Source organism: Cupressus sempervirens, chromosome 1, assembly GCF_028749045.1.
Source record: "Cupressus sempervirens isolate cs-2001-9-10 chromosome 1, ASM2874904v1, whole genome shotgun sequence".
NCBI lineage: Eukaryota > Viridiplantae > Streptophyta > Pinopsida > Cupressales > Cupressaceae > Cupressus > Cupressus sempervirens.
This window is the reverse complement of record NC_143118.1, coordinates 704912508-704924727: the sequence shown is the minus strand read 5'-3', so window position 1 is coordinate 704924727 and position 12220 is coordinate 704912508. Positions and strand designations below refer to the sequence as shown.

General features: G+C 33.1%; 1 pseudogene; it reads left to right on the top strand.

The window, feature by feature from the left end:
* The first annotated feature begins 5456 nt into the window (after positions 1 to 5456).
* On the top strand, positions 5457 to 11518 carry LOC149579890 (transcription factor WER-like; annotated as a pseudogene).
* The last annotated feature ends 702 nt before the right edge of the window (positions 11519 to 12220 follow it).

Genomic DNA, 12220 nt, shown 5'->3' with positions numbered 1-12220 from the left:
AAATTAGGATCAAACTACGTTGCGAATGGAAAAAGGTTTCAAAAATACAAAAAGATTTTATGAATAAATTATAAAGCCTTTTGGATTGAGAAATTATCCTAGAAAATTCATGATATTTATGACTGATGTTCTACATGATTTTATAGGAAATTTTTTTGTTGTATACCTAGATAAAATATTGGTTTTTAGAGTCACAAGAAGAGCATTTAGAATAAAAAAACCAAGTTCTTAGAAGACATTTTAAGAATAAACTAATGATAAACATGGAAATCTGCACTTTCATGTAGGAAGAGCTTACATACATTGGATTTTTTATCACAAAGAAAATTTTGATCTAAATATGGATCCAAAGAAGGTATCTTCTATACTCAATTAGTGTACTCTTAAAAATTTAGGTGATGTTAGAAGTTTTGATGAACTTTCTACATTTTATAGAAATTTTGTCAAAAAATTCAATTAGATATGTGCACCAATTCTTGAAACTATAAAAGGAGATATGAAGAATAAGTTTTAATAGACCACTAATGCAAACCAATCCTATGTATATCTTAAGCATAGAGTTGCACAATGTCAATCTTAGTTCTTCTTGATTTTAACAAGTTTTTTCTATAGAGAAAAGTTGGAGGAAACCCCTATATAATATTTACCAATATAAAATCCATTTCAATAGCTCCATAGGGAAATAACTAGAATGAAGGCCTTATTTTATCATTCAAATGCTTGATTTTAATAAGTTGTTCACTATAGAGATTAATTGCAAAGTATCTTAACCATTGTTTGTATTATTAAGTCAAGAAGGAAAACTGGTAGAATTTTTCTCAATCATGTTGAGTAAAGAAAAGAAAATTTGGAACACCTAATTATTTGGAACTCTATTCCATTATCAAAGAAGTCAATAATTGTAGATATAATCTAAGAAAAAGAATTTAGTGTGTTACAAAATAACCATTCTTAAGATTCTTGAATGGGAAAGATAAGTTGAGCAATATACACAAGAAATGGGTGAAGAAACTTCAAGCTTATACCTTCACCAAAAAACATAAGGTAAAAAAAAAAAGGTTTCATATGCTAGGAGGTTCAACTTCAAAGCATGGGAATTGGTCCATTACAGGAATTGTACAAGGACAATGTGGGCTTTGGAGAAATCAATTAAGTTTGAGAAACTTGGTCTAATTCATATAACACTTTCTATTCTCAATATCTAGTTCAAAATGGTTTGGATTTTAAAGGTGGACAATTTTTTATTCCCAAGTTCACTATGAGAGCCAATATCATTAAAGAGAACTACTGAAGTAATGAATGATCATTTTTACATTGACAAACTACTAGAGCTAGTTAAGAGGCATTACTATTACCATAATATACAAACTAATATTAGTTTATAATATGCTTTTTTGGTTACCAAGGCATTTTCTTACCATTTTTTCATATTATTGTGATTTTAATAAGCTTTTGGCTTAAAGTTTTGTATTTTTTCAACAAAAACCATGTTTGATTTTCATTGTAATTCATTAACCTTTAGTGGAGTTTCAAGGCATTGGTTTGTTCAAGGACTCCTGGTCTACTATTTTTGGGTTCCTCATGACATATACAAAAACCCTATCTGTTATTAGTTTTGGCATATAAATGTTATTTATAATATTTGGGCTTAAATATGGGAATGAAACTTGGGAATGATTTAATATCTGAAGTAGAGGGATTAAAAATAGACTAATGCCTAAAATGTGAATTTATAGAAAATTTAATATGTTCCATACATATTTCAAAGCTAGCACTAAGACTTGGATTTTTCTTGTAGTGAAAATTATCAAGCCTTGTATGCCTATGATTTATATTATTTTCACTATATTCTCTAAAATTGATCAATCTATCCTTTAAATAGGATGAGTATAATCTTAATGCCTTGGGGTCTGATCAACCATATTGTCAAACACCTAATGTTGAGAAGAGATAAGTCTAATATTTTCATACTTGGAATCCTTAGTTTTAAATTTCTTGAAGATAAGAATTTAAAACTTATCAATTAAAATCCTCGCCATTTTTCAATACAAATTGATAACCTGTATACCTGAAATTTGACCATTTTTGCTATAATTAAAAGAGAATTTCTTGTTTGTTACATATTAAGTTATCCCTCTTTGATTTTTCCCCTTTTGATATAAAGATATTGATCTATTGATATCTTAGAGCATGGCTTATCCTATATGTCTCATTTGAACCATTAATACCCCCAACTTCTACCTCCAATCCATTTGGATCAATAGTCTTGGGTTGCTGCCTCATACACCATCTCTAAAAGACTTCAAAATTTCAATTGTAATTAATTACGAAAATACCAAAAGGAGGTATTTTTATCATCAATCAATATTTTGATGTTTTTCTTAATCCAAGTATCTTTGTTGAATCATTTATCTAGTTGTGTTATATTCCTATTAACATCCCATCATGTGGTTAATGGTGATTCAATGCCAGTGGTAAAATCTTAGTCCATAGTCATCAAAAGATTTATACAAATTTTAAAACTATTATTCCTAACTAGCTCCCACATGTTGCACAACTCTTTATTATCTTTTTAATTGGTTTTATATTAATATTATTAAAAAATATAAATGATTATTAATCAAACAATGTTAATATAATTTTTATATATGTATATATATCTAAATAAATAAAATTATACATATATACATATCCATATATATCTATGTACACATGCTTATATGTATACATAGATAAATATCCCCCCACACACACACACATTCATAAATACACAAACAAAAGTATATATACATACACACATAAATATGTATATATATACATATACACATACATATGTCTATGTATATATATTAGACTTTGGTTACTGAAGTAATTATTTTAAATAACTTAGACATTTAATTTGATTTGTCTTTCTTAATTTTTTATCTTCCCTTTTTCAATTTTAAGCTCATAATTGTTATGTATGCTGTTTAGAGTATTTATGATGACATGCATATAAGAAGAGTGTGTTTCTCATCATTTAAGTAGTTAATCTGAATATAGTCTATACTATATAATGTTACTTTTATTTTTAAGTGAAGACTATGTTATCTAGGTGTATAAAGGTGGAGCAACTTGTGATAGCAATTGAGGCCTAAGTGGCTGCTAAGGTAACTTATTGTAAATAAATGTATAAGTGATAACATAGTACATTAAATAGATTTTAAGAATAAATTATAATGATTTAGAATGCAGAATGGCATTAGCTCATCCATTAAGATATTTTTCTTTTGACATAACTAGTAGGCTGATATCTATGATAGCTTTACTGATTCCACATAGAGTGTCTTGGTGATCATTGTATAAAGTAACTCAAGAGTTGAGTTATGTGATGAAACTTCCCTATATGTATCTTAGTTTTTGTACACACATTAGTTAGCTCTAGTAGACTATGTAGTATATCTTGTGATAGAGAGCTTCCAAGATCCTTTGTATATATATTTATAAATATATTATTATGGTTTCTTAAATTGTTATCAACATGGGATATATTGTAAATCTTGTCACCACTATAAGATGGGACTTCTAAGTTACACATGGTTCAGTGTGATTGATTCTTTTACCACTCAGATTAGATGTTCATGTACTTATACTTCGATGATCCTAGTTGTTGTTTCTATTTTTGTGTTCATTATTAGAGACTTGTTCATATCCTTATTGTGTTGTAATTTGTATCTCATATCAATATGTCATGATTTGATACATTTTCTAGATAGTATTTATGCACTTTGTATATGACTTTTTGTCGCATATGTTGTGTCTTGTACATTGAATGTTGATTTACTATGTACTTTATATATTATACCACTTGTATCATGTGTTCATTTATATGAGGATGGACTTGCTATTCATTACATATGTGAGTGTTTGAGCTTGTTATTAATCTAAATTATTAATTATCATTCATAATGACTACAATATGAAAACTTTGAAAAGTGTAATCTGTAATTGTATTTACCATAGTGTAGGTTTCATTTCATATCATATCACATTCACATTTTTATCAATACTGCTGTGTAAAAAGTTGTAATGAAAAGAATTCTATGAATTTAATATCACATTGTAGCTTGATTTATTGTAGATTTCCTGACAAACAGTTACAACATACAAGACAGGACCTTTCAAAATATAGAAGCCTTTCTAAAACCATAGATTTGAATGTTTATTTTTAATTTTATTATTTAAGCTTTAATTTCATATTGTGACTCTTACTTTTCGTTGCTTTATAATATTTTAATCTGATGATCTGCTGATATCATAGTTATCAGCGTGCACGCAATAAAGACCATAATAGTGTTTCTCTAAAACTACTGTTGGAACATATATTCTTGTCATATAAACAGACAACAATTATAGCTTATTCTTACCAATAATAATTACTTTGATGCTCCTAACTAAGACAATACAGTTGAATATGTAGAAACGACGAGTGTAAGCTTTACCTAAGACTAGTTAAGTCTTTTTTTTTTGTGGAATAATATCAACCGAGTAATGATAATACTCCCTCTTCCAAAAGTATGATGTAAAAAATCATTGAGGACATCAAAAATTGATTTATTTTGTTGTTTGAGTAGAGTTATAAATTATAATGAATGGCTGCGGCAGCAGCTAATTATGAATCTCAGAAATTAGAGCCACTTGAAAGATTAAAAAAAAATTCCATACAAGAAAATGATGTCCACAAATATGATTGAACAAGAGTGAAAATGACGAGGAAATGGAAGCAGGAAAATAATTAAGCTCTATCAAACTGGTAGTTGTGTAGATCTCCGATAATTTGCTTCTAATAGCTATGTACCATTTATATTTCCGCACCAAGACACAAGACAATGATGAATGGGTCTTGATTAGATAAACTACTGATGACACACGCATATAATGTTGAAATTTCTACAGTTCCTAATCTGTGTAAGATATTTAGCACCTAGAAGTATAGCATCGTCATTATAAGACACCATTTGTTCTAGCGTTAGTACTAAACCACACATTGTCCAATATATAGCAACAAGTGTAATTTATGTAGTTTTAGTTATGCTGACAAAACTACCATTCTCTTTCCTTCTCCCACCCAGCGCTGTTCAGATATTTGGATTTATTCACACATCAATGTTGATGGATTGAATGATGACACAAAGTAAGAGAAATCTGGTTTGATTATTATTCCTGCCTTGAAAAATCTCTACAATATCTGAAGGCATATCCTACTACGGTTAAAAAGGTACCTTTAGCAGGGAAAACGTGAGGTTTAATCTCTTGAATAGCTTGAACTTATCTTGGCTAAAGAATTGCAAGTATAGCTTGAACTTATTTACGGTCGCTTTATCACTTAATTTAGTTTGCTTGATGCTTAGCATCTTGTTCTAATCTCAGCTTCATAACTCCGTATATTTTCATTTACTTAAAGTTCTAAAGAGAGTATGAGGCAAACAAACTCATGTTCTGGTGTGAATAGAGGCCCCTAGACACCTGCTGAAGATCATCTTTTGAAAAACCAGATACAAACTAGCGGAGAAAGACACTGGAATTCCAGAGCTGATAAATCAGGTAGGACATAGCTTAAGCAGCTACTGTTGTATGTCTTTCATTTTTGTAGATAGAAAAATTTCCAAAACCTATTGAATTTCTTAAGTTTGTTAATTAGTCACCACAGTGCATAGAGAAATTGTTCTTAACTTAAAGAATTCAATTCAGCCATACAAGATTGATCAGTGGTTTAATTTTGTTAGATAATTATAGTTTCATATAGCTAGCTTTTAAATAACTGTTCACTTCGTTCTCTATGTAGGTTTGCAACGGAATGGAAAGAGTTGCAAGCTAAGGTGGATGAACCACCTATGCCCCAATGTCAAAAGGGGTCATATATCAGCTAAGAACTCATTATCATACTTCATAAATTGTTGGGGAATCGGTATGTGATTTGGATTCATTTACTGTTGGAAATTGAATGTTGAGAGCATGTAGGTTGTCCTTGAGCCCTACGCCCATCTACCCTGTCAGTTTGTTTCCCACAGGCATCCATAGATGGCAGGCATTTATTTTGGTAGGTGATTTTGAAATTTGAATGTTGAAAGGGAAAATGGAATATGACAAAATGAATGTTTTCTACATTCATTCATTCAGAGAGTCAATTTAGCAGAGCACAGAAGATAGAAGTTGCAGAGCAGAGCAAAGCAAAAGGAAAGAGATTAGCAGATCCAATGGGCAAGTGTTTCTCTTGTTCACTCTATAATTTTGCTATTGTTGGTTTTGTCCTGTTGAAGCAATGATTGCTCCAAGCACCATTGTATGCAGCCATTAGAGCTGCAAGTTTAAAGTTCATTGAAGTTTGAAGTTTAACCAGTCTTAAGGTTATTTTAGGGTTTTCTGATTAAAGCCGAATGCTCCCAGATTTTGTAATATTTTTAATCAAAGTTGAATAGAAAGAAAGCAGGCATACTTGAATCCATTGTTCTTCTCCTATTCAATGCATTTGAGAAGTTTGTTTAGAAGCTTCAAGCTTTGGCTCTCTGGTTTTAATGGTGGAAATATTCACGTTGAAATTTCACTAGGTTATATTTTTTTCAGTTTGAGCCAAGCTCACTCGGCATCCATTGCTGTCGAGCATTTCCCTTTGTGTGCCGAGCTTACTCGGCTTCTTCGTGTGCTAAGCTTACTCGAATTTTTCTTGTGCCAAGCTAACTTGGCACCTACTACCTGTCACTCGGCACCTTCACGTGCTGAGAAAACTACCACTTTGCTCCTTAAGGTGCCAAGAAAACTGGCACTCGACAATAGTTAATGCCGAGGGAAGTTTTTTATTTATTTAAAAGTTGTGATTTATTTCTCACATAGTATCAGAGCTTTGAGGCCCCACATCCACAGTGAGTTACAGCAATTTTTCTGGGATATTTATCATGGCAGAGGATGCAAGAAAGATTTTGCAGCAACCACCACCCTTCAATGGACAAAATTATGATGCATGGGCAAAGAAGATGAAAACCATAATGGTTGCAAATGATTTGTGGGAGTTTGTAGTTAATTGGTTCAATGATGTGACAGACCCAACTTAGTATGCTGCTCTTACCAATAATCAAAAGACTCATTTGAAATTAAGAGTCAAGGAGAAAGGATGCTAAGGCATTAAGTCTTATTGTAGCAGCAATGACAGAGACAATATTTTTCAAGATTGCAACAGCAAATTATGCAAAGGAAGCATGGGATATCCTTAAGATGAACTTCAAGGGGATTGATAAAGGCCATACAGTAAAGCTACAAAATATAAGGAGGGAGTTTGAGAACCTTCAGATAAAGGAAAATGAATCAGTTGCATATTTCAGTTCAAGGATCTCCAATGTGATTAACCAAATGGAGAAGACTATCAAGAGCAAAGGATAGTGGAAAAGATATTGAGGAGTTTACCTCATAAATATGACAATTTCGTCATGACCATAGGAGAGGCAAAAGACCTCACTATTTTGACAATGGATAAGTTAATGGGTACTTCTCAAACCCATGAGCATAGGATCAACAGATCTACATCTTCTTCTTCACAAGAGCAAGCATTCAAGGCTCACTCAAATCCAAGAGGAAGGGGGAGAGGAAGAAATGGCTTAGGCAGAAACTCAAGAGGTAGAGGCCGAGGTAATGGAGGACAAAGAAATGCTGCAGCAAAAAGCTCAAGAAGAGCAGATGGAGCAAGTAGGTCACAAAATACTTCAAGAGGAGGTAAGAAAAACTACAACTCAAATAGGAGTAATGTGAAATGCTACTACTGTCATAAATATGGGCATTATGCAAGTGAATGTTGGAAGAAGCAAAATGATCTGTCAGGACAAGCAAATGTGGTTGATGTGAACATGGTAAGTGGAAACAATGGCACTTCCTTGATCATGTGTAATGTTGGTGAAGAAGGAAGCCCTGAGGTTTGGTACCTCAACAGTGGATGTAACAACCACATGAGTGGTAATGAAACCTTGTTTTCATTCATTGACAAAAATTTCAAATCTAAGATTAAAATGGGTAACAATGGAACCTTACCAGTAGTGGGAAAAAGATCTATTATGGTCTGCACCAAGCAAGGTGAGAAGAAGAAAATACAAAATGTGTATTTTTCCCCTGGTATGAAGCACAATTTGATTAGCATTGGTCAGCTCATTCAAAATGGATACAAAGTGCTGATGGAGAATGACATGTGTTATTTATGAAAAGGATGAGAGCAAGAACTTACTTCCAATAGTTCAAATGACAAAGAACATAATGTTTCCCTTAAGGATAGAGACATGTTTCTCATCTCAAGTTGGTGCTGCACCTCCCACACAATCAGCTCTAAGGAGTGTGATTGAAGACCCCTCATGGCTATGGCACCTCAAGTATGGTCATCTAGGCTATGCTAGTTTAAATTTGTTGTCAAATAAAAGAATGGTAGAAGGTTTTCCACGTATAGGAAATTCATGTGACAAGTGTGAGGCTTTTATTTTGGGTAAGCAACATAGGCTTCCCTTTAATTCTAAAAATTTTAGAAGTGCAAGATATCCATTAGAGTTAGTGCATACTGACCTAGTCGGTCCTATGCAAGTTACTTCCATTGGAGGGAGTACTTATTTCATGACATTTATTGATAATTTCAGTCATAGGACATGGGTTTATTTTTTGAAATCTAAATCTGAAGCATTTGATAAGTTTCTTGAGTTCAAAGCCCAGGTTGAACGAGAATGTGGACACTATATCAAGGTCCTAAGATCAAATAGAGGAGGGGATTATACCTCCAATTCTTTTGTAAATTTTTGCAGGAAACATGGTATAAAGAAAGAGCTCACAACCAACTATACACTATAGCAGAACGGAGTGGCTGAAAGAAAGAATAGGACCATTGTTGAAATGGCAAGGAGCATGATGAAAGAGAAAGGTCTCCCAACTAAATTTTGGGGAGAGGCTATGGCAACAATAGTTTATCTAATTAATAGGTGTTCTAAAAAGTTAGTTCGTGATAGAATTCTAATGGAAGCATGGTCACGAGGAAAATGGACACTTGAACACCAAAGGGTGTTTGGATGTGTTGCATGTGCGCATGTGCCTAAAAGGAAAAAATTGGATGAAAAAGGTGTAAAGTGCATCTTCACAGGGTAAATCTCAGAATCAAAGGCATACAGATTGTATTATCGGTTGAAAAACATGATGATTCTCTCAAGAGATGTAGAATTTTTTGAAAATTAGTCTTGGTATGGAAAAACTAATGAGTCACCCAACACCTCAAGTAAAGTGCCAATTATGAATGAAGAGGATGCTAATGAACATCAAGAAGAAGGAGCAGATAGAAGAAAAAGCAAGTAGCCTCAGTCATTACCAAGCTCCTCTAGGCATGATCGAGTGTCAGTGCTGAGTAATAGTGAAGATCGAGTTGGTCGGCAAAGCAATAGTAGTGAAGATTCTAATCCAACACTCTCCTCCCTTTACCAAAAAAGACTAGGAGTCTTACAGAGATATACCAAGATGAAAGGTATGAAGATTATGATGAGTGTCAATTTTGCATTATTTTCTCATAGTGATCCAATATATTTTGAAGAAGCTATTAAGGAGAAGAAATGGTGTAAGGGATGAGGAGATAGATGCTATAGAAAGGACTAAGACATGGGAGCTAACTAATTTTCCTCCCAAGAAGAAAGTGATTGGAGTGAAATAGATCTACAAGACCAAATGCAATGCTGAAGGTAAGATTGATAGGCATAAAGAAAGGCTGGTAATCAAGGGCTAAAAATAGCAATATGGCAGAGATTATGATGAGACATATGCCACGGTTGCAAGAATGAAAATTGTACGTGCTATCATAAAAATTGTAGCTAAGTACAAATGGAAGGTATATCAAATGGATCAGCAGTGATCCTTGTTTGTGGGTCTCAGGACAAAGGGGGGGTGTTGGAAACTGAACATTGAGAGCCTATAGGTTGTCCTCAAGCCCCACACCCATCTACCATGTCAGTTTGTTTCCTATAGGCATCCATAGATGGCAAGCATTTATTTTGGTAGGTGATTTTGAAATTTGAATGTTGAGAGGGAAAATGGAATATGAAAAAATGAATTTTTTCTACATTCATTCATTTAGAGAGTCAGTTCAGTAGAGTAGAGAAGATAGAAGTTGCAGAGTAGAGAAAAGCAAAAGGAAAGAGATCAACAGATCTAGTTGGCAAGTGTTTCACTTGTTCACTCTCTAAGTTTGCTATTGTTGGTTTTTTCTTGTTGAAGTAGTGATTTCTCCAGGCACCATTGTATGCAACCATTAGAGTTGCAAGTTTAAAGTTCTTTGAAGTTTGAAGTTTGAAGTTTTACCTATTTTAGGGTTATTTTAGAGTTTTCTGGTTGAAGCCGAATGCTCCCAGATTTTTTAATATTTTTAATCAAAGTTGAATAGAAAGCAAGTAGGCATACTTGAATCCATTGTTCTTCTCCTATTCATTTCATTTGAGAAGTTTGTTTAAAAGCTTCAAGTTTTGGCTTTTTGGTTTTAATGGTGGAAACATTCATGTTGAAATTTCTCTAAGTTATAATTTTTTCAATTTGAGTCAAGCTCACTTGGCATCCATTGTTGCTGAGAATTTCCCTTTGTGTGCTGAGCTTACTTGGCTTCTTCTTGTGCCGAGCTAACTAAGAACCTACTGGTTGTCACTCAACACCTTCACATGCTGAGCAAACTGCCACTCGACTCCTTAAGGTGTCGAGCAAACTAGCACTTGGCAATAGTTTGTGTCGAGCAAATTTTTTTATAGAAAAAGTTGTGATTTATTTCTCACATTTACTTGGTTGCTATTGTATTTTCTTATTAGAATTTTCTTTAAATCATTAGTCAAGTTGAATGATCATTTGTATGATTTTTAGATCTACTCAGTGTTCAATCATGGGTAACTATATACAGGTGGTCTTTGATTGCGGGTAGAATGCTTGGACGAACAGATAATGAAATAAAGAAATATTGGAATACACATTTGAGAGAGGAAGTTGGTGGAAAATATCCCAAATGCACCAAATAGATCATGTTAGGTCAGCTACAAAATTACAGCTCTCGTTTGATCAGAAGGCACAAGAGTGCATTGAAGAAGAGAAGGAAAGGACAAACATGGATTGTGTTAGATCCACAAATGAGCTTATGGGTTTAGCACAATCTGCAGACTATTCTACATGCATTCTCAAAGATCATACTAGTTTTTCATATGGAGAAATCTAGAACCTTCTTTTGGAAATAGATGGTGGTATACAATGTAATATTTCTCTCAACAGGGAAAGTGGGAATTACAAACAGCTTTATGGATATGAGGAATTTCTAGTACAAGATGTTTCAATCAGTATGGACAAAATAATGGCTAATACAGCTAGCGATGCCAATGACATATGTCATGTTGATTCTCTTCCAATTTCATCTTTGTTATTTTTAGGATTAATCTACTAGCCTAATTTTTACTACTCATCACCAGATATATTATTTAATCTGATGTCAATGTTGGAATATTAATTGCATATGTGTAGCTGGTTTGTCCCTGGAACCAAACGCCCACCTACCACCTGACATATTGCAAAACATTCCAAAAGTTTAATATGGGTAGGTGAGTTTTCAAATTTGGAAATGAGGGGGAAAATATTTTTTGGTAGAAGACAAAAGGAATGATCAGTATTCATTCGACTAGTTAGAGTTGAAGTGATCAAGAGTTGCAGAGTAGAGGAGAGAAGGAAGAAGAAAGAAGTTGATCAATAGATGTAGTCATCAGAGTGCAGAGACAAAAGGAAGTTCATTTCATGCCTACAATTGCAAGTGCTTCTTTGTGTCATTCTGTAAGTTCTTGTTTTATTGGATTGGACCTATGAAGTAGTGATTGCTCTAGGTGTTATTATATGCAGCCATTAGAGATGCAAGTTTAAAGCTTTAAGTTCTTTACATATTTGAAGTTTTAGGGTTATTTTAGGATTTTTTGGTTGAAGCTGAATGCTCCCAAATTTTGTAATATTTTTAATCAAAGTTGAATAGAAAGCAAGCATGCATACTTAAATCCATTGTTCTTCATCTATTCATTGCATTTAAGAAGATTATTGTTGAGTGTTTCAAGCTTTGGCTCTCTGGTTTTAATGGTGAAAATATTCACGTTACAAGTCTGCACTCAAATTTTTTTTTTTTGAGTCCTCACTTTGCATTTTAAACTAAGCTAGCTCGGCATCTACT